A 20,384-nucleotide genomic window follows, 5' to 3' on the forward strand; every position below is an offset into this window, starting at 1 on the left:
TTTGTTTGGAGGCGTGCAGTCTTGTGGAACATGCGTATGTAAAGGGGTCTCACTCTTTCTTTGTTTCAGTCTTCTGAAAGATTTTTACAAGAATATTATCTTCTATGAGAATTCTGCAAATTACCTCAGACCATCTCAGCTCAGGAGGTGCTTTGAGTTCAGTTCGCTTTATTTCCAAATTTAGTAGTTCATTGTGAGAGCAACTCTGTAGCCTATAAATCTGTGATTAAATCAAAGTAATACAAAAACACGTTCACCTCAAACCATGAATTATGCTTACATTTAGAAATGTTTTTAGATCTTAATTTGGATTAGTAATTTATTTGCCTGACAGTAAATGGAAAGGTGTTTATATATATGTTTTTTTTTTTTTTTTTACTAATTCGTATTGCTTTTTCATTTCATTTGAAGTGCAGTTTGAATTTAGAAATGTCTTTGGTTTTAGTTTTTTCAGTTTTTAAATAAATGAATTTAATTTTCAATGCAAAATCACTAAAGCAAGAATGTTCATCGATCCCTCAGTCGAGACAATCATGCCATGGTCCATATCACTGAGATTACATTTTTTCCCCATTCTGATGATTGATGTGAACATTAGCTAAAGTTCCTGACCTGTATCTGCATGATTTTTTGCACTGCACCGCTGCCAAATGATTGGCTGATTAGATAATCGCATGGATGACTGTTGGTGCCAGATGGGCTGGTTTGAGTATTTCTGTAACTGCTGATCTCCTGGGATTTTCACACACAACAGTCTCTAAAATGTACTCCGAATGGTGCCAAGAACATAAAAACATCCAGTGAGCAGCAGATCTGTGGACGGAAATGCCTTGTTGATGAGAGAGGTCAACAAAGAATGGCCAGGCTGGTTCGAACTGACAAAGTCTATGGTAACTCAGATAACTGCTCTGTACAACTGTGGTGAGAAAAATATCATCTCGGAATGCACGACACGTTGAACATTGAGGCAGATGGGCTTAAACAGCAGACGACCACATCGGCACTTTATTAGGACCATAGTGTTCCTAATAAAGTGCCCAGTGAGTGTATATATACACCTTGATTGTTTTTGCCTGTGCCTCCCCCTGACATATGATGCTGCCCTAGTCGACTGCCTAGTTCACATATGCCTATGTTTTCAATTCAGTGACATGAAGGGGACCAAAACAATATTAGGCATGTGGTTTTAATGTTGTGGCTGTGTGTGTGTATTTATATATATATATATATATATATATATATATATATATATATATATATATATATATATATATATATATATATAGGGGTGTAACGGTACACAGAAGTCACGGTTCGGTACATACCTCGGTTTTGGGGTCATGGTTTGTAGGGTTGATAAAAAAAAAAAACAAAAGGTATTTGGTCACAATCAGCTACAAAACTAAAAAGCATCTCTTGTGTTATAAAAGTACAAAATAAATAGAATAATGAAAAATAAAACTTGTGCATTAGGAGAAGCCATTCTAGTTTTGGGTTGGTGCATAGATGGTCTCTTCTTCTTCTGCTCTTTTTCCTGTTGTGGTGATTAGCAAACAGCGTTGCATTACCGCACGCGCCCCCTTCTTGATTGAAGTATGGATCACCTGTGACTGACTTGGATGTATTCTTTGTCTAACTGCATGCACCGAACCGTGGACGAATACATGTACCGTTACACTCCTAATATATTATATAGCTGTTGCTTTATGAAAATTACCCCAAAGTACCACCTAGCATCCAACCAGCGGTAATACTGTTTGAACGTGAACACCGCACCTGTGTGAAAATTATGATACCGTGGGAAGTCTAATGATTATGTGTATTTTAAAAAGCTTTGTAATTGATGTTTTTCTCCTCTTTACCTCATCAGTGCTGGACTATCTAGCCCCAGGGGTGTATTTTAAGTTGATTTATTTGTCGTATTAAAAGCTTTTTTAAAGTGTTTAAAAATACCTGTAACACTTCTTAGTGGAAGGAGGAGGCAAGAAGCAGATTTCCTGGTTCAGGTAAGCATTTATTTTCCTCACTGCAGCAAATACAGTCTTTCAAGGCTTTTACGCTGTTCAATAACTCACTCTAAAAATCCACAAACTACTTCACAAAATAAACTCTCAACTTTGCAATAATAAACTCTTGGCTTCACAATCGGGTCTCTGGTGCCCAGGCTCTCTCTCTCGTCTACCTGCGGTGTGGCTCTATTTATGCCGCTCTCCCCATGCTCACTGAAATTAGAGACAGGTGTTAGACATAATTTAACTCGGGTGTAAGCGCCCTTACCGCTTTCTCTGTCTCCGAAGAGATGCTTGACCACGCCCCCGCTGCCACATATCCCCACCGCCCGACTCAGGCCGGGGCGGCATCCTGCCTGCCTACCACTCCCCCCATTCCTGGAAAGGAAGTCGGCGACAGCCATCTGCACTCCCGGTTTGTGGACCACCTTGAACTTAAACGGCTGAAGAGCCAGGTACCAACGGGTGATCCGGGCATTGGTATCTTTCATGCAGTGGAGCCACTGGAGTGGGGCGTGATCGGAACAGAGGGTGAAGGCCCGCCCCAACAGGTAGTATCGGAGAATGAGGACCGCCCACTTGATGGCGAGACACTCCTTTTCCACTCTCGCAGGTGGTGGAGGGGGAGGAGCGCCCGCTGCTGTACATTAGCCATAAGCTCCCCCTCCACCACCTGCGAGAGTACAGCCCCCAGCCCTCTGTCTGAAGCATCTGTCTGTAAAACAAAAGGGAGAGAGAATTCAGGTGAATGTAAAAGCGGCCCCCCGCAAAGTGAGACTTTAACTTGCGTGAACGCCCGCTGACACTGCTCCATCCACTGGACCGGGTCTGGAGCTCCCTTTTTAGTGAGATCAGTCAGCGGGCTGGTGACGTCCGAATAATTAGGTACGAACCTTCTATAATAGCCAGCCAGCCCCAGGAACTGTCTCACCCCCTTTTTGGTCTTGGGCCTCGGGCAGGTCGCAATCGCCGCTGTCTTGTCAATTTGGGGACGCACCTGCCCGTGGCCCAAGTGGAACCCCAGATACCATACCTCCACCCGCCCAATCGCGCACTTCTTTGGGTTCGCTGTGAGTCCCGCTCGGCGCAGCGATCTCAGAACCGCCCTCAGATGTTGCATGTGCCGCTGCCAATCGTTGCTATAAATAATGATGTCATCTAAATAGGCAGCGGCGTAAGCTGAATGCGGTCTGAGGATTTGGTCCATGAGACGCTGAAACGTAGCCGGGGCTCCAAACAAACCGAAGGGAAGTGTCACAAACTGGTGTAATTCAAACGGTGTGGAGAAGGCAGTTTTCTCACAGGAAACTGGTGTCAAGGGGATCTGCCAATAACTCTTCGTCAAATCCAATGTTGAATAAAATCGAGCAGTGCCCAACCGATCGAGCAACTCATCAACGCGAGGCATTGGATACGCATCAAATTTAGACACCGCGTTGATTTTCCTATAATCCACACAGAACCGTACAGACTCGTCGCTCTTGGGCACTAGAACAACAGGGCTGGACCAATCGCTGTGGGATTCTTCTATTACCCCCATATCGAGCATTGCATCCAATTCTTCCCGAACGATTTTCTTCTTGTGTTCGGGTAATCGATAGGGGCGGCTACGTACCATGACCCCTGGCTCGGTCTCTATGTGGTGATGGATGAGGTTTGTACGTCCCGGTAGAGGGGAGAACACATCCGCAAACTCCTGTTGCAACCTAGCAACCTCCGCGAGTTGACTCGGTGAGAGGTGGTCTCCGCAAGTGACCGGGGTGAACTGTTTATATTTTGAACTCACCTCCGGTCCGAGCTCCGCCTTCTCGGGAACTACCATAGCCAACGTCACGGGAACCGCCTCCCTCCACAATTTCAGGAGATTGAGATGGTATATTTGATGTGCGCCCCCTCTATCGGTTCGTTTAACCTCATAATCGAGATGTCACACGACGACTGGGAGCTCAAAGGGTCCTTGCCACTTGGCGAGTAATTTAGAGCTCGATGTGTGAAGCAATACAAGCACTTTATCTCCCGGTGCAAATTCCCTTAGCTGAGTTCCCGTCATACAGTCGGCGATGTCGTTCTTGAGCTTGGAGCAAATTCTCCTGTGTTAGCTGCCCCAAAGTGTGGAGTTTTGCTCGAAGATCAAGAACGTATTGAATTTCATTTTTACTGTTTGAAGGTCCCTCCTCCCAGGCCTCTCGCAATACATCAAGCACACCGCGTGGGCGTCGCCCATACAGCAGCTCGAATGGGGAGAAGCCAGTGGAGGCTTGCGGAACCTCTCGTACTGCAAATAACAGGGGGTTGAGCCATTTATCCCAATTTCTAGCATCGTCGTGCACGAACTTACGAATCATGTTTTTAAGGGTTTTATTAAATCGTTCCACCAGGCCATCCGTTTGAGGATGGTATACGCTGGTGAGAATCGATTTAATACTTAACAACTCGTACAGTTCGCGTAGTGTCCGTGACATAAACGTTGTGCCCTGATCGGTGAGGATTTCTTTCGGAATCCCCACCCGGGAGATTATTTTGAAGAGTGCCTCTGCAACACTGCGTGCTGAGATGTTGCAAAGAGGCTCTGCTTCCGGATATCACGTTGCATAGTCCACTAGGACCAATACAAAGTGATGTCCGCATGTTGACCGTTCTAATGGCCCGACGAGGTCCATTCCAATTCTCTCAAAGGGGACCTCGATCAAAGGAAGAGGGCGCAATGGCGCTTTTGAGGTGGCCTGTGGGTTAACCAGCTGGCATTTGCGGCATGCGGCACACCACCTGCGGACATCGCCGCCAATGCCCGGCCAATAGAAACGGGCTATTAGATGGTTCAGTGTTTTCCTTTCTCCTAAGTGACCCACCATGGGATTATAATGAGCCGCCTGGAATACCATTTCCCGATGGCTCCTTGGAATCAAAAGTTGGGTTGTATCCTCTTTAGTCTGAGCGTCCTGTGTCACTCTATACAACCGCTCATTTATAATCGCAAAATAGGGGTATGAAAGGGCGATGTCCGGCTGGAGATGTTGACCATCAATGACTCTCACTTGGTTGAAGGCGTGTTTGAGGGTTTCGTCTCACGACTGCTCCAAAGGGAAATCCCCCTCAGGGATTCACCTCCCCTGCCAGAGCATCGCACATTGCACATCTCCCTGACTTCATACAGGACCCATCCGCGCAAATTCCCTTCAATAAAACTCTAAAATCAGGCCAATCGGTCCCCAAAATAAGCGGATGGGTGAGGCGGGAATTAACCGTGGCCTGCACTCTATGCTTTTTCCCCCGGAATTTAATCGTCAGGGTCACAACCGGATACTTGTGAATATCCCCATGCACACATTTCACCCTCACCGTTTTAGTTGTGTCCAATGCCTCGGGTTGAACCAAGCGTTGGTGGATAGTGGTTTGATTACACCCAGTGTCCACCAACGCTTGGTGAGTACCCCCCTTGACACTTATCGGTATCCGGTACACTCCGGCCCGGTCGGGGGCATCCTGCGGGAGGTCAGAGACCCACACCACTGTCCCCAGCTCCATCAGTGGGCACTGATCCCGGAAGTGGTCCGGGTCCCCGCACCTCCAGCAGGCTGGCCAAGGCGCTACGCCCGCACTTGCGTCGGCGGTGGCCCCCCTTTGAGGGGGAGAGCGGTGGGGCATCAGGATAGGGGAAGGTGTTGGCTCCCACACCCAGGGAACTGGTCTCAGTGGCTGAAGTCCTCCTTGTCTGCGTGGGGCAGGAACGGGACCTGGAGAGAGAGCAGAATGAGAGGAGAGAGGGGAGGGAAATGAGACAGGGAAGAGAGAGAGTGGGAGGGCTCTTCTGCCCTCAGGATCGCCACCATGTGGTCTTCAGCAAGCCGGATTGTTTCCTCCAGCGACGCCGGGCGGAGGCACTGGACCCACTCCGCCATCCCTTTTGGCAGTTGATGTATTAATTGCTCCAGTACCACCTGGTCAATGATCCCGTCGATGCCGCGGTCCCCCGCTAGCAACCATCTTCGGCAGGCGTCGCGGAGCTGTTGGGCGAAGGCAAACGGGCGGTCGGAGCTCTCCAGCTTCAGGCTCCGGAAGAGTTGACGACTTTCTTGCGGACTCCGACCAACCCGTTGCAGGATGGCTTTCTTTAAGTCTCCGTAAGCCAGGAGGCTCGTCACTGGTAGTTGTTGAGCCGCGAGCTGGGCTTCCCCGGACAGCAGCAGTATGAGTCGGGCCACCCACTGGCCGAGTGGCCAGCCCCAGATCTCGGTGGTGCTCTCGAAGAGATCCAGGAATGCCTCTGGGTCGTCCGCCGCCCCCATCTTCTGTAGCGCAGGCGGGGGTAATGGCGTGTGGGTGTCCGGGGTCGCGGCTGGGGATGCCTCCTGGCTGAGGAGGCTCCGGATCACCTGTCGGTCCTCTGCTTGAGCGTGCATGAGCTCCACAAACTGGCGGTCTTGATCTTGTTGGAGCTCAAGCAGGGATTGCTGGTGGCTCCGATGTAAGCCAGCGAGGGCTTGGAGGATCTCAGCCAACTGGGAAGACTCTACGGGTCGACTTCTGTCCATCTTCAAACCTTTTTCCCGGGTTTCGGCACCAGTGTAACACTTCTCAGTGGAAGGAGGAGGCGAGAAGCAGATTTCCTGGTTCAGGTATGCATTTACTTTCCTCACTGCAGCAAATACAGTCTTTCAAGGCTTTTATGCTGTTCAATAACTCACTTTAAAATCCACAAACTACTACACAAAATAAACTCTCAACTTTGCAATAATAAACTCTTGGCTTCACAGTCGGGTCTCTGGTGCCCAGGCTCTCTCTCTCGTCTACCTGCGGTGTGGCTCTATTTATGCCGCTCTCCCCGTGCTCACTGAAATTAGAGACAGGTGTTAGACATAATTTAACTCGGGTGTAAGCGCCCTTACCGCTTTCTCTTTCTCCGGAGAGATGCTTGACCACGCCCCCGCTGCCACAATACCCATGTTAGATTTAGCTTTTAGAAAAGGGGACTTAAGCTAAAAGGTGAGTAGTTTGCATTCCTGATGCAAAACCACGCTTCATTCTGCCCTCACAGATGCGCATATCTGATATGAGCAACATATGTAGTGCCTTCAAAGTGCTGAACATGAGATGAATACAATAATATTTGCTTCGGCAGTGGCCCAACTTTCACAGAATTTTGAAAGTCGCTAGTAAGAGTGAAAGAAATACCCGCTACTGCTGATTTTAGGGTGGGCGGGTGAAATTTCAAACCCTGATAACTATAATCATTAAATGCAGTTATTAGGCTGAATAAATGGTATAAATAAAAACGGCTTGCAAAGCAAACATTACAAATTAATACTGGACGTTTGTTGTGTTCTGACATTGAATTAAGGTTCAAGTTGATGTTACTTTTCTCCCTCTTTAATTGATTTTTGTCCATTTACTGTGTTTATTGTAGAGCTGATGGAAGCCAAAGAGAAACGTCAAGAACTGAATAAAGTGGAGGACAAACTTCAGTGTCAGAAACATCATGATTTTATAACTGGAGGAAAATCTATGAGTTGCTCAAAGACTAAGAATTTATCACCAGAAAAGCATAAAAGAAGAGTAGCCAAAAATACATTCACCTGTTCACAGTGTGGAAAGATTTTCACAAATAAAAGCCGGTTTAATAAACACATGAAAGTTCATACTGGAGAGAAACCTTACACTTGCCATCAGTGTGGGAAAAGTTTTGCATATACAGTTTGTCTCAAAGGTCATCTCCGCTGTCACTCTGCAGAGAGACCATTTGAATGTGAAAAGTGTGGTAAAACATTTGTTTTGAATTCAAGCCTAAGGAAACATCTGAAAACTCACACAGATGAGAAACCTTATAAGTGTTCTTTTTGTGGAAATTGTTTTGCACACCTGTCCTATTTGAAAAAGCACCAGAAAATACATACCGGTGTGAGGGCTCATATGTGCTTTGAATGTGGGAAGACCTTTATTACAGCCAGTGACTTGAACAAGCACAAAAGAATTCATGCTGGAGAAAAACCATACAAGTGCTCACACTGTGAAAAGAGTTTCACTCAGTCATATAACCTGAAAAAACATGAGAGAATTCATACTGGAGAAAAACCTTACAAGTGCTCACACTGTGAAAAGAGTTTCACTCAGTCATATAACCTGAAAAAACACGAGATAATTCATACTGGAGAAAAACCTTACAAGTGCTCACACTGTGGAAAGAGTTTCAATCTGTCATATAACCTGAAAAAACACGAGAGAATTCATACTGGAGAAAAACCTTACAAGTGCTCACACTGTGGAAAGAGTTTCACTCAGTCACAAAACCTGAAAACACATGAGAGAATTCATACTGGAGAAAAACCGTACAAGTGCTCACACTGTGAAAAGAGTTTTACTTATTCACAAGACCTAAAAACACACGAGAGAATTCATACTGGAAAAAAACCTTACAAGTGCTCACACTGTGAAAAGAGTTTTACTTATTCACAAAGCCTGAAAAAACACAAGAGAATTCATAGTGGAGAAAAACCTTACAAGTGCTCACACTGTGGAAAGAGTTTCACTCAGTCACAAAACCTAAAAACACACGAGAGATTTCATACTGGAGAAAAACCTTACAAGTGCTCACACTGTGAAAAGAGTTTCAATCTGTCACAAGACATGAAAAAACACGAGAGAATCCATACTGGAGGAAAACCTTACAAGTGCTCACACTGTGGAAAGAGTTTCACTCAGTCACATCACCTGAAAACACACGAGAGAATTCATACTAGAGAGAAATCATACAACTGCTCTTCATGTGGGAAGAGTTTCAGGGCAGCAAATAATCTACATAGACATGTAAAAAAGAATTGCCCAAGTAGACTCACTGAGCAAAAATCATCTTCAGGTCTAACAAGATTAAGTAAATAGTTGGAAAGATGAACCCAAAGATGAGTAGGAAATGAATATCATCCTCTAAGATAATTAGTGATGTTTCGTTTGTGAACGAATCAGTCTTTTTAAACCAATCTTTTAAGTGAACTAATCGTTCTTGTTCACCTCCATACACTGGCTTAGACTTCATTTTCACTGACTTCACTCCCTTTCGAAGCCAATGAGCTCAGTTTGATGCGTGAGAATGGTTTGGTGATTTTTCATGCCTGTAAAGACTAACTATAGTGCAAGCAAATTGGTTTCGAGTGCGGGAGCAATTATTGGTTTCACCGGCTGAACGAATACACCACTGAATCACTTGTGTCAGTTGTTTGAGTCTGATTGAAATACAGTATGTATTCTTTGTATTGAACCAAGAGGTCAGTGTGTGACATTTTGATCTACTGGTCACGTGTCCTCTCGTCATGCAGATACGCAGTTCAGAATTCACCTAAGTTTTTTACTTGCTAAAATGCTTGGATATATTTTCTGGTTGGGTTTTTGAAGTTTATTTTGCTTTTCATGCTTTTATGAATTGAACATTATTCATGTGTTTACTGCTGCTGATGTATCTACGTTTTCCAGGGAAAATTCCTGTAACATGTTTACTGACATTCATGACTTCTGATAATTTGATAACATTGCTGTGTTTTGGGTTATTACTTTCTTTTGTCCTTTTAGCAGATAGTCTGTTAAAAAGCCACTAAATGTGAAGTTTTAATATAGTAGTTCCCCATGAAATGTATAAACAAATCAAGTTGTTTATAATGTACCAGTTTTATAGCACAGCAATGTACATATTAATTTATTTAGTGTGTTAAAATGAAACTATTATTTTGCACATTTCTGCATATTATTTTATGTTTAATAAAGTATATTTCATCCCCATCATTGTTGACTCCTAATTTTTGGTTAGTTAGACAAAACTATTTGTCCAGATACTCAGGTGACATTTCACCCCATGCTTCCTGTAGCACTTGTCTTGTCGGGCACTTCTCACGCACCTTACAGTCTAGCTGATCCCACAAAAGCTCAATGGGGTTTAGATCCATAACACTCTTTTCCAATTATCTTTTGTCCAATGTCTGTGTTTCTTTGCCCACTCTAACCTTTTCTTTTTGTTTTTCTGTTTCAAAAGAGGCATTTTTCTTTGCAGTTCTTCCCATAAGGATTGCACCCTTTAGCCTTCTCTTTACTGTTGTACATGAAACGAGTTGAGCAGGTAGAATTCAATGAAGCTGTCAGCTGAGAACATGTGAAGCATTTGTTTCTCAAACTAGAGACTCTGATACACTTATCCTCTTGTTTAGTTGTACTTTGGGGACTGTTACATATCTTTCTGTCCTTGTTAGAGCCAGTTGTCTTTTGTCTTTAAAGACTGTAGTGTATACCTTTGTATGAAATCTTAATCCCTCAAAACAATGATTGACTGATGAGTTTCTAGAGAAAGCTGATTCTTTTTCGCCATTTTTTACCTAATATTGACTTTAAGACATGCCAGTTTATTGCATACTGTGGCAACTCAAAAACAAACACAAGAGACAATGTTAAGCGTCATTTAATGAACCAAATAGCTTTCAGCTGTGTTTGATATAATGGCAAGTGATTTTCTAGTACCAGTTAGCAATTTAGCTTGATGACTGTTGGGGTGATAGCTGCTAGAAAGTTTTGATCAAAAATTACTTTTTCAAATAATGATGGTGCTGTTTTTTCCCATCAGTAGTCGTCATTTTTATTTGTATAGCACCTTCCACAAAACACATTGTTTCAAAGCAGCTTTACAGAAAATCATGCATTAACAGAAAATTAAACTGTAATGTCTATAATGTCTTAGTCATCATTGTGTAGTTTGATAAAATACGATTGTGAATTGTGTTTAAAAATAAGTAATTAAATAATAATTGTTTTTAGAAACCCAGTGAGCAAGCCGAAGGCGACTGTGGCAAGGAACAAAAAACTCCATAAGATGTTAGTTAATGGAGAAAAATAACCATGGGAGGAACCAGGCTCACTGTGGTGCCAGTTCCCCTCAGACTAACATCATGAATATAATGCCAGTATTACTTAATTATGTATAGTGCAAGTCATGGTTTAAAATGATTAAACTAAGTGTTAAGTGTCAGTGTTTAAACAAAGATTTTATAAGAACTGTAAGATTAATGACTAATGTCTTTGAAGTTCACATAGATGCATTGTCCTTTGTTAGTTGGCTGATGAAGGGTTTTGTTGGCAATTAATTGATAGTCTGTGTATTCCATTATAAGAGTGTAGTCCATCATTAGACTGAGGTGATGCAGGCAGAGATCAGTGAGGTGCATCGCAGTTCAACCAGCCGGTAATTTCGGTGAGGTCTATCCTAAGTCCAAGGTTCAGGCAATGGCATATGATTTATACCATGTCGTATGATTGGAGTTGTCATCAGTTCATCATCTGAAGTCCATTGTAATAGACTGAAGTGATGTTTGGCTGGCACCGGCTGCATTTTGTCATCATCACTCAGAGACACTTAGCAGTGGATCACACGAAGTTCAACACGAAGCAGGAATGGAGCTGGATCCAGCCGGTTCTGGTAACCTCAGGGTAGGAGTCCCAAGGTTGGGACAGGGAAACAAATGGAATAGTATTAGCATAGATGCCATATTGCTGAGTTATAGATCATGATCAATGTTTCTGGTTTCTGTTCCGGCAGACCTAACTAAAGCAGCCTAATTGTGAGTTGAAGGATAAATTAGGTGTATGCCTGACTAAATAGATGAGTCATTAGACTAGACTTAAACTGAGTGAGTGTGACTGCATCTCGAACAGTGTTAGGGAGACTATTTCATAGTTTAGGAGCCAAATATGAAAAGGATCTACCTCCTTTTGTGGATTTTGATATTCTAGGAACTATTAACAGACCAGAATTTTGTGATCGTAATAAACGTGATGGAATATAACGTGGGAGAAGGTCACTTAAGTACTGCGGAGCTAGACCATTCAAAGCTTTGTACGTAGTTAACAGAATTTTAAAATTAATATGAAATTTAACATGTAGCCAATTTAATGACGATAAAATGGGGCTAATATGATCATATTTCTTGGTTCTAGTCAGCATTCTGGCTGCTGCATTTTGAACCAATTAAGGTTTATTTATTGATCTTGCTGGACATCCTCCCAGTAATGCATTACAATAATCTAGTCTTGAGGTCATGAACGCATTAATTAGTTTTTCGGCATCAGCTACAGAGAGAATGTTTTGTAATTTAGCAATATTTCTAAGGTGGAAGAATGCTGTTCTACAATTATTGGTAATTTGATTTTCAAAGGACAGATTGGTATCAAATATAACACCTAAGTTCTTTGCTGTTGAAGATGATGTAACAGTACATCCATCGAGAGTCAAATTATATTTTAGCGGCTTGTTTTTAGAGGTTTTTGGACCAATAATTAATACCTCTGTTTTGTCGGAATTGAGTAGAAGGAAATTTCTGGCCATCCAAGCTTTGATTTCATTGATATGCTCTGCTAATTTGGAGAACTGTGAAATTTCGTCAGGTTTTGAAGAAGTATGTATCGTTGGCATAACAGTGGAAACTTATTCCACATTTCCTGATAATATCTCCTAGGGGAAGCATATATAAGGAGATAAGCAGGGGCCCTAAAACTGATCCCTGTGGCACTCCATACTTTTTGTTTGGTTTGACAATTCCTCATTTACATAGACAAAGTAGTAGCAGGCTGCTAAATAGGACCTAAACCATGCTAATGCAAGTCCACAGATGCCAACATAATTCTCCAGCCTATTCAAGAGAATGTCGTGATCTGTCATGTTGAAGGCAGCACTAAGATCTAAAAGCACTAGAAGTGAAATGCAGCCGCGATCAGATGATAAGAGCAAGTCATTTGTAACTCTGATATTTGCAGTCTCTGTACTGTGATGGGGTTTAAATCCTGACTGAATTTGTTCATATATACTATTTCTCTGTAGAAATGAACATAGTTGGTAGGACACTACCTTTTCTAGTATTTTCGACATAAATGGGTGATGTGAAATCGGTCTATAATTAGCCAGTTCTCCAGGATCAAGTTGTGGCTTCTTAATAAGCAGTTTGATAACTGCCATTTTAAAGTTTCTTGGGACATATCCTAAGGATAGTGAGGAGTTTATAAAATTAAGAAGTGGTTCTGAGATTACAGGGAATACCTCTTTTAAGAGCTTAGTTGGTATTGGATCTAACATACATGATTGTGGCAGAGGGCGGGGCCGGGTCGTGATTCCGCACACCCAGCCCCTAATTAGGCTGATGAAGCCCGTGAGGGATAAAGGCAACTGGAGACGGCAGTGCGACAGAGAGAGAGTGTTACAGGCAGCTGTCCGACACCTGTGTGTGTGTTTGTCTTTTTGGTTCAGCTTCTTATTAAGCTACTTTCCATTAAATTGTGTTACAATGATGTTTCGATAAGTTTGGTTCAGATATATATATATATATATATTATCATCACACACATTTAAACTATGAATCCCTCTCCACTTCCCCTCACCGAGAGCCTTCCGAAAAGGTCAGATAGCTGCCCCATTTCTTATTAACACCTCCAGGTTGCCTAGCCTTCTATCTGACATCTCCTCAAATGCCGCCACCCTACCCATCTCCGTGAACCACTCCCAAAATGAGGGCACACCAGCCGACTTCCATCCCCTCAAAATGATCTGTCTACCGATCATAACATTGGCTAGGACACAATTTCTTTAAAAGCATTATTAATATCAATGGCCGAGGTAAATATTTCACCACTAGCAGATTTCACCGAGGGAATGGTAGAAAAAGACTCTCTCTGTTTTATATATCTAGCCAGAAGCTTCCCTGCTTTGTCACCCGACTCAAAGTCTTGCCCTGAATAGCCAAAACTCACACTTCTGCGATAAAATAGTATTATATATGTATTTCAATCTGGTCAATTCTCTGAGGCCATTAGATGACATTCGACGCTTCAGCTCTGCCTCGGCACTTTTAATATTCCCTTCCAACTCCACGAGTTCTTGTGCTTTGGATTTTTTGGTGAATGAGGCATTCTGTATGATCCGGCCCCTAAGAACCACCTTAAGTGCCTCCCAAGCCACGCCCACAGAGGATACTGAGGACCAGTTGGTCTCCATATATGTCGCTTTTCCACCAGGGCTGGTGGAGGAGCTGGAGCCGGCGCTTGGCCAGAGGGTGGCACTCACTCAGAACCAGCTCGAGTTTCCAATGAAAAGCGAGCTGAACCCACTACGTCATCAACAATGTGGAAGTTACATAACAGACACAAACATGGCGCTGCACGCAGCAAATATAAAATGTCTGTTTTTAGTTTTACAAACGTACCTCACTTTCGATCGTTTGGCTCGTCGTCTGCAAGGAGTTAGTGCAGCTTCACAATAAGGCATGACAATGGTCATGGAGAAGAGTAAGTATACATTAATATTTGATATGTTTTACCTCTAACGTTACGATGAGTTTACCTGAGGTAGCTCAGTTCATCTAAGTTAGCTATTGATGTATGCTCTAATAATAATAATCACATTGAAACAAATTTATTTTTCAATTGTTAATTTTTTCATTGCTAGCTCTGCGGATTAGGGCAAGACGCTTGGCTGTTGTGTGGGCATATCCTCGAGCGCGCTACTGGTGGGATACCATCGTTCCTGGATTTAATCCGAAGCAGCTTATCCAGAATTTTCACAGTTCCCGAGAGTCTTTTGATTATATTTGCCATCGTCTCCATCATGTTCTGAAAAGAAGAGACACCAATTACCAATTGTGTGTACATGTGAGAAAACGGGTAGCCACTGCCCTATGGAAGTTGGCCACCGGAAGTGAATACAGAAGTATAAGTCACATTTTGGGGTAGGCCTAACCACTGTTTTCAACTGTGTGAAAGATTTTTGCAACACAGTGAATAAGGTACTTCTTCCTGTACACATCAAGTTCCGAGATGCCAGGAAATTGGTCAAAATGGCTAGTTTTTTTGAACAGCGATGGAGAGTACCACAATCTGTTGGTGCTATTGATGGAAGCCACATCCCAATAATTGCACCCAGAGTATCCTCAGGACTTTTTCAATAGAAAAGGATGGCATTCATTTGTCTTGCAAGCAGTAGTGGATGAGAAAGGGTGTTTTTGGGATTTGTGCATTGGCTTTCCTGGAAGTGTGCATGATGCGAGGGTGTTCAGGCAGTCAAACTTGTGGGAGAGGTTAAGTGATGGACGTCTGTTAAGTCAAAACAAGATGAACATTGATGGCTGTGATGTTGGACACTACCTTATAGGAGACCCTGCTTACCCCCTGCAGTAATGGCTAATGAAACCCTTTTCAGACACTGGCAGATTGACCCCCCCAACAACAGACGTACAATTACAGGTTAAGCAGTGCAAGGTCTGTAGTGGAGATGGCTTTGGGAGGCTGAAAGGACGATGGCGCTGTCTCCTAAAGAGAAATGATTGCAACCTGGAACTGGTAAAGAAGATGGTGCTGACCTGCTGTGTGCTCCATAATATCTGTGAGGAACATGGAGACAGTTTCAGAGAGGATCACCTGTCTACGCTGCATTCAAACATACAGCCCCCTGTCCAACCAGTACCTGAGCATGGGCAACCAGAAGGAAATGATGTGGGAGCTGCATTATTGCACTATTCCAGCAGGCAGGATGAATGACATTCTTAATATACTAATTGGTACTCATAATAGTCGTTTTGGAGGTGATAGATTTATTCACCAAATAAATGTTCTTAATATGTTAATTTGTATTAGCTAGTTTTGGATATAATGTGAAGAAACAACAAGACAATGTGTTAAAAGTCAGATTTATTCAATTAAATGTCAAAAAAAAAAATGTGATTAAAAAGTGAATACAAGGTTTAAGTGTCATTCTTTGAACAAGCACACATACACATTGAACAACTGCACAAAAATAAACAAAGTGTTAAGTGCAAAAATAGTTGAAGTATGTACAGTTCAAGAAAAACTATGTAAGATGACTTTAGCAAAGGTGCTGACATGAAAAAAAAGCTGTTTAGGTCAACTTCCTCTGCTCAGTCTCCATGACGGTGACCATGCGCCCTAGAAGTCCAAGCAGAGATGCTGATGTATCATTCATACTTGTCATGATGTCTTGATGCATCTCTCTTGTTTGCAGCATGAAATGTTCATCTGCAGCTTGAAAATATTCCAGCAGGTCCTGGCTACTGTCACCTTTTCTTTTTTCTGTGTAAGAGAACAGTAACAAATTAGAACACAATTTAAAAGGAACTAGTGTCATAATAACACACATAGGCATATTTTTGGATAATGTTTGTTGTGCAAAGCAATGCCATTACCTGCTCTTCTGCTCCTCTGTGTATGTGATGAGGCAGTACTGCTCGTGGAAGTCTCTGCCTCCTCCAGGTCATCTTGCTGATTAGTACAGGAGTCTAAATACAATGTAACAAAAAGTCAACATGCAGGTCACTTACTTATTAATGCAGTGCATTATCCATAAAGCGGACTATACTGTAGTGCAGACTATATTTTTATAATGTGTAAATTGTGTAAGTGGACTGCACACTGATGAAACAAGCATTACAGAATTTCACTTACTGTTACACTTATGCAAGTAATAGTGATAAAGAGATTTGATTTGATGAATCGTGTACTTAATGGTTTTTCACCTCTGGCCCTCAAGGTCCACTGTCCTGCAGTGTTCAGCACCAACCATGATCAAACTCACCTGCCTGTAACTTTCTAACAATTCTGAAGACCTTTGTTAGCTTCTTCAAGTGAGTTTGGTCATGAATGAAGCTAAACAATACTGCAGGACAGTGGACCATGATGGCCAGAGTTAAGAAAACCATAGGTAGCTAGTGAACATGTTAGCCGGCGGCTAGCTAGTTAAAAAAACATGGGTAAGATAGGTTGCTTTACAATGTTTTCCTAACACAGCATAACACATGTTCTCATAACGTTAGAAAACCATGAATGTGAGCTTGCTAGTGTTGAACACATACCGATATCAGCTGCAACAGTAGACGTCGATAAACTCATTGCCTCCAGCAGGTATAGTATATTTTTCTATATCATAGTATATTTTTTATATCAAAGTATTTATATGGAATGGCCTGGACTTTGTGTGACCCAGGAGAAGGCATATGAGGTTACTGGATTTTGTGTGACCCAGGAAGGAGCATATGAGGTTACTAAAAGTGTTGATGCTGCAAAAACCGCACAGTGCACTCAGCTGTAACAGAAATAATGATGCTATGGACCTTGGGAAACACAGCTGAAGATAAAGATTCAGCTGTAACAAAAATAATGGTGCTACGGACCCTGAGAAACATAGCTGAAGATAAAGATCAAACACAGCCAACGGTCAGAGTAACCTTAAGCCAGGTTTCCACCATTAAAAAGAAATAAAAGGCTCTGTGAAATAATGGTGGCGAACGGTAACCATTGACTACAAAAAATATTGAGATGGGCGTATGCATGAGTTAATACCAGATAAGAAACTGTACAAAAGATGAGGGTTTACACCAAAGGATTCAGATCTCAGATGACATCTCGGGTTTGTTGGTTTGTTCAATAAACTCTAACCTTTGACACCTGGAACTCCTGACTTTGAGAGTTTTCTTACTGAGAAAGAAAGAAAAGGTATCTAATGCTCCACAACATAACATTGGCAACCACGAAGGGATTGGCACAGAGCCAAGGGAGCTGCTAGGGCTTGCCTGCACTGACTCCATAGACTCACTAGGCACCAAAAACTGAGGTAAGCAATATTTTGCTTAAAATAGTGTTTTTGTGAAGTCTGTTGCGGGATTTGGCCCAAGTGTTAGCTCTAGAAAGGTCTCTGCAGTCTCGAACTTAATTAAATGACTAATTGGATAAAATGGAGAACTGGGTTCCAGGTTTCAAAAGCTGTGCATGCAAATGTAAATAAGTATTGTAAATAAGTTGAAGTGCACAAAGCTTTGCGGATACCGCTCTCAGGGGAGTGCCAACGAAGAAGGGGAGCCTGCACAGACAGAGGCCCCTGAACTGGTAGTGAAGCAGTGAGCCCACAATTGATGGTTGGCTCTGCTTGTCAAAATAGCACCATTGAGAGGGCTGAATTGGCAAAGTTTGAAGTTACACGGGAAGGCGTAAAACAAGGGAAGGTGTAAATTTGAAATCATGCGGGAAGGCGTGTTCACCGTGGAAGTGGTGTGTTGAAATCTTGTGAATACTGCTATCTGTAGCGACACCAGTTCCGACGAAGGAGCCCGTTTTAACGGTGGACTTTGAGCCCACAATCTGATGGTTGGCATTGTTCCCAAAATAGCGCTACAGTTTAGGGCTGAATTGGCAAGTTGCCCGGGCAAGAAGAGTGTATGTATATATATGTATATTCATGTAATTGTTTTTCTTATAAGAACTGTGTTATAAAGAATCTGGTATACTAGGTTTAATATTTGATAAGTTATAAAATGAATGATGAAAAAGTGTGAAAGAAGTTAGAAAAATTATTCCAAGAGCTAAAAATGTTCCGAGATATTGGCTTTGTCGATTATTTGGACATCACCCAAATTGTAGTTGGTGTGATCCAGATAAAGAAACACAATTGTTAATAAAGAAATGAAATTAAAGTAAGAAAAAGCACCTGTTTTTTTTTTCTCTCTCTCTCTCTCTCTCACAGCGAGAGTGAAGGCCGCAAGGCTGATAGTGGGAGTGCGGGGAACCGTGACTGAACAGACAGAGAGAGTGATTAAGTGAGCAGACAGAGAAAAAGAGAATCCTTTTCTTTCTCATCTCTGTTCTCCTCCTCAAACAGAAATCCTAATGTGGAGGCAGGCTGTTACTGAATTTGAAAGGAGACTTACTGAAAAAAAGAAAAGAAATAGAATTAGAATGGTTATTAATAGAAACACAGGGAATTAGTAATCATTTTTGGAGAGAATTTGAATACATAGATTGTGTAAGTGATAAAAGGGAACTGACAGAACAAAAGAAAAAAGAGTTTATGAATAAATTGACTACAATCACAAACTTGAAAGAAATAGAAGGAGAATGGCCATGCGTGGATTGGCAAACCATAGTGTATAAACATTTAACCTTTGAACCATTGGTACAATTGCATGGACTTTATATGCTGAGTCCTGATCAATTAGGACAATTAGTATCATCAGTAGAAATACCCATTGGCCCAGTGTATGTGCCTTATGTCAAAAGGAATTCAAGGAGTCGATGGCCAAGGGGGACAGGAGGAGTGACGATCCTAAGAAATAGCCATCTTATGATAAGTGCAGAGATAAGACCAGTGCAGTGCAAAAGTAAGGTGCTATTTAATAGAGAGAGTAATGGAGAATTAACACCAATTTACATGTCAAATGGAACTGTAGGAAAGGTAGAGGTAGCAATTGTTTTGAACAGAGACCCAAGGTGGATGCGACAGTTGTGGGTGGAAGCGTATGGATGTTAAAATAAAAAAGAAGCATTAGATTTCACAATCAAAAACTGTAAATAAGCATTGTAAATAATGAGTAATTTTTATAGATATAGAAAAGGGAAAGGGAGAAAGAAAGGAAGGAGAGGAAGGGGTCTCTTAAACAAAGAGGAAAGGGAAGCCCTGATTGACTTCCTTGAAACTTTTCATTTAGAATATTGTGATAGAAGTGAATTAAATGTTTCTGTAACTTAATTGGGAGGGTGTCAAGTAGAATTAACCCCATCTCTCACTTTTATGCATTGGGCAGGAAGCATAACAGCCACAGGTCGCTGGTTTGCTGAAGGAGAACTTTGGAGTTTTGACATAATTAGCCTGGGGGAGACATTTTCTGGATGCAGAATAATTCACATTGGTTAGAAGCAGAGGAGAAAACACCTGTGAAACCATTAAACAGAAAACAAATAAATGCTATTCTGAAGTACCTGAGAAAGACCAATAAAATACTTTAGGAACTGAGACAAGTCCTCAACCCAGCACAAGCCCAGGGGAAGTCAGGGGTTGGATACTTTTAGTGATCCTTGTCTGACCAGCCTGGTGAATATTAGTTAAGGACAGATATGACTGGGGTTAGAGAGGTACGTTAAAATACAATATACACTGTGATAATAAAAGTTAAGTAACAATGACATCGACACCAGTAGAACAGATGTGCTCAATGTATCCAATATGTAAAGACATAATAAGGGAGCTGTCTAATAAATGGGAAAAGAGAACAAAGGGCTTAAACACAAAATGGCCAGCAGAGGGAACATTTGATGTGGCTATGTGTAGAGAGCACTAATAAAAAATCACAAAGTGAAAAACAAAAGCAAGAAAGGGAGGACAAAAGAGAAAAAGAACAAGAAGTATTGAATTTATTTAAAAATCATGGGATTAAATTATTAAAAGCTGAAAGACAAGCAAAGAAATTACTGGATGATAAAACTGAACAAATAGAGAGACCACCCCCTGACCAGACCACAAATGCCTGCCATATCAGGAACAGTAGAAATAAAAGGGAATTAGACATAAGGGAAAGTGAAGGG

The 20,384-nt window shown here is 42.1% G+C and overlaps 1 protein-coding gene and 1 pseudogene across 7 annotated transcripts in view; both read left to right on the forward strand.

Annotated features, from left to right (window-relative positions):
* The window catches only part of LOC127419864 (zinc finger protein 271-like), a 263,395-nt gene that overhangs the window by 137,429 nt on the left and 105,582 nt on the right, over positions 1–20,384 (forward strand). The gene's annotated exons all lie outside the window — the stretch shown is intronic.
* Positions 5,690–20,384, forward strand: part of LOC127420179 (zinc finger protein 721-like) — a 29,314-nt pseudogene continuing 14,619 nt past the window's right edge.

Source organism: Myxocyprinus asiaticus, chromosome 29 (genome assembly GCF_019703515.2).
Source record: "Myxocyprinus asiaticus isolate MX2 ecotype Aquarium Trade chromosome 29, UBuf_Myxa_2, whole genome shotgun sequence".
NCBI classification, from domain to species: Eukaryota; Metazoa; Chordata; class Actinopteri; order Cypriniformes; family Catostomidae; genus Myxocyprinus; species Myxocyprinus asiaticus.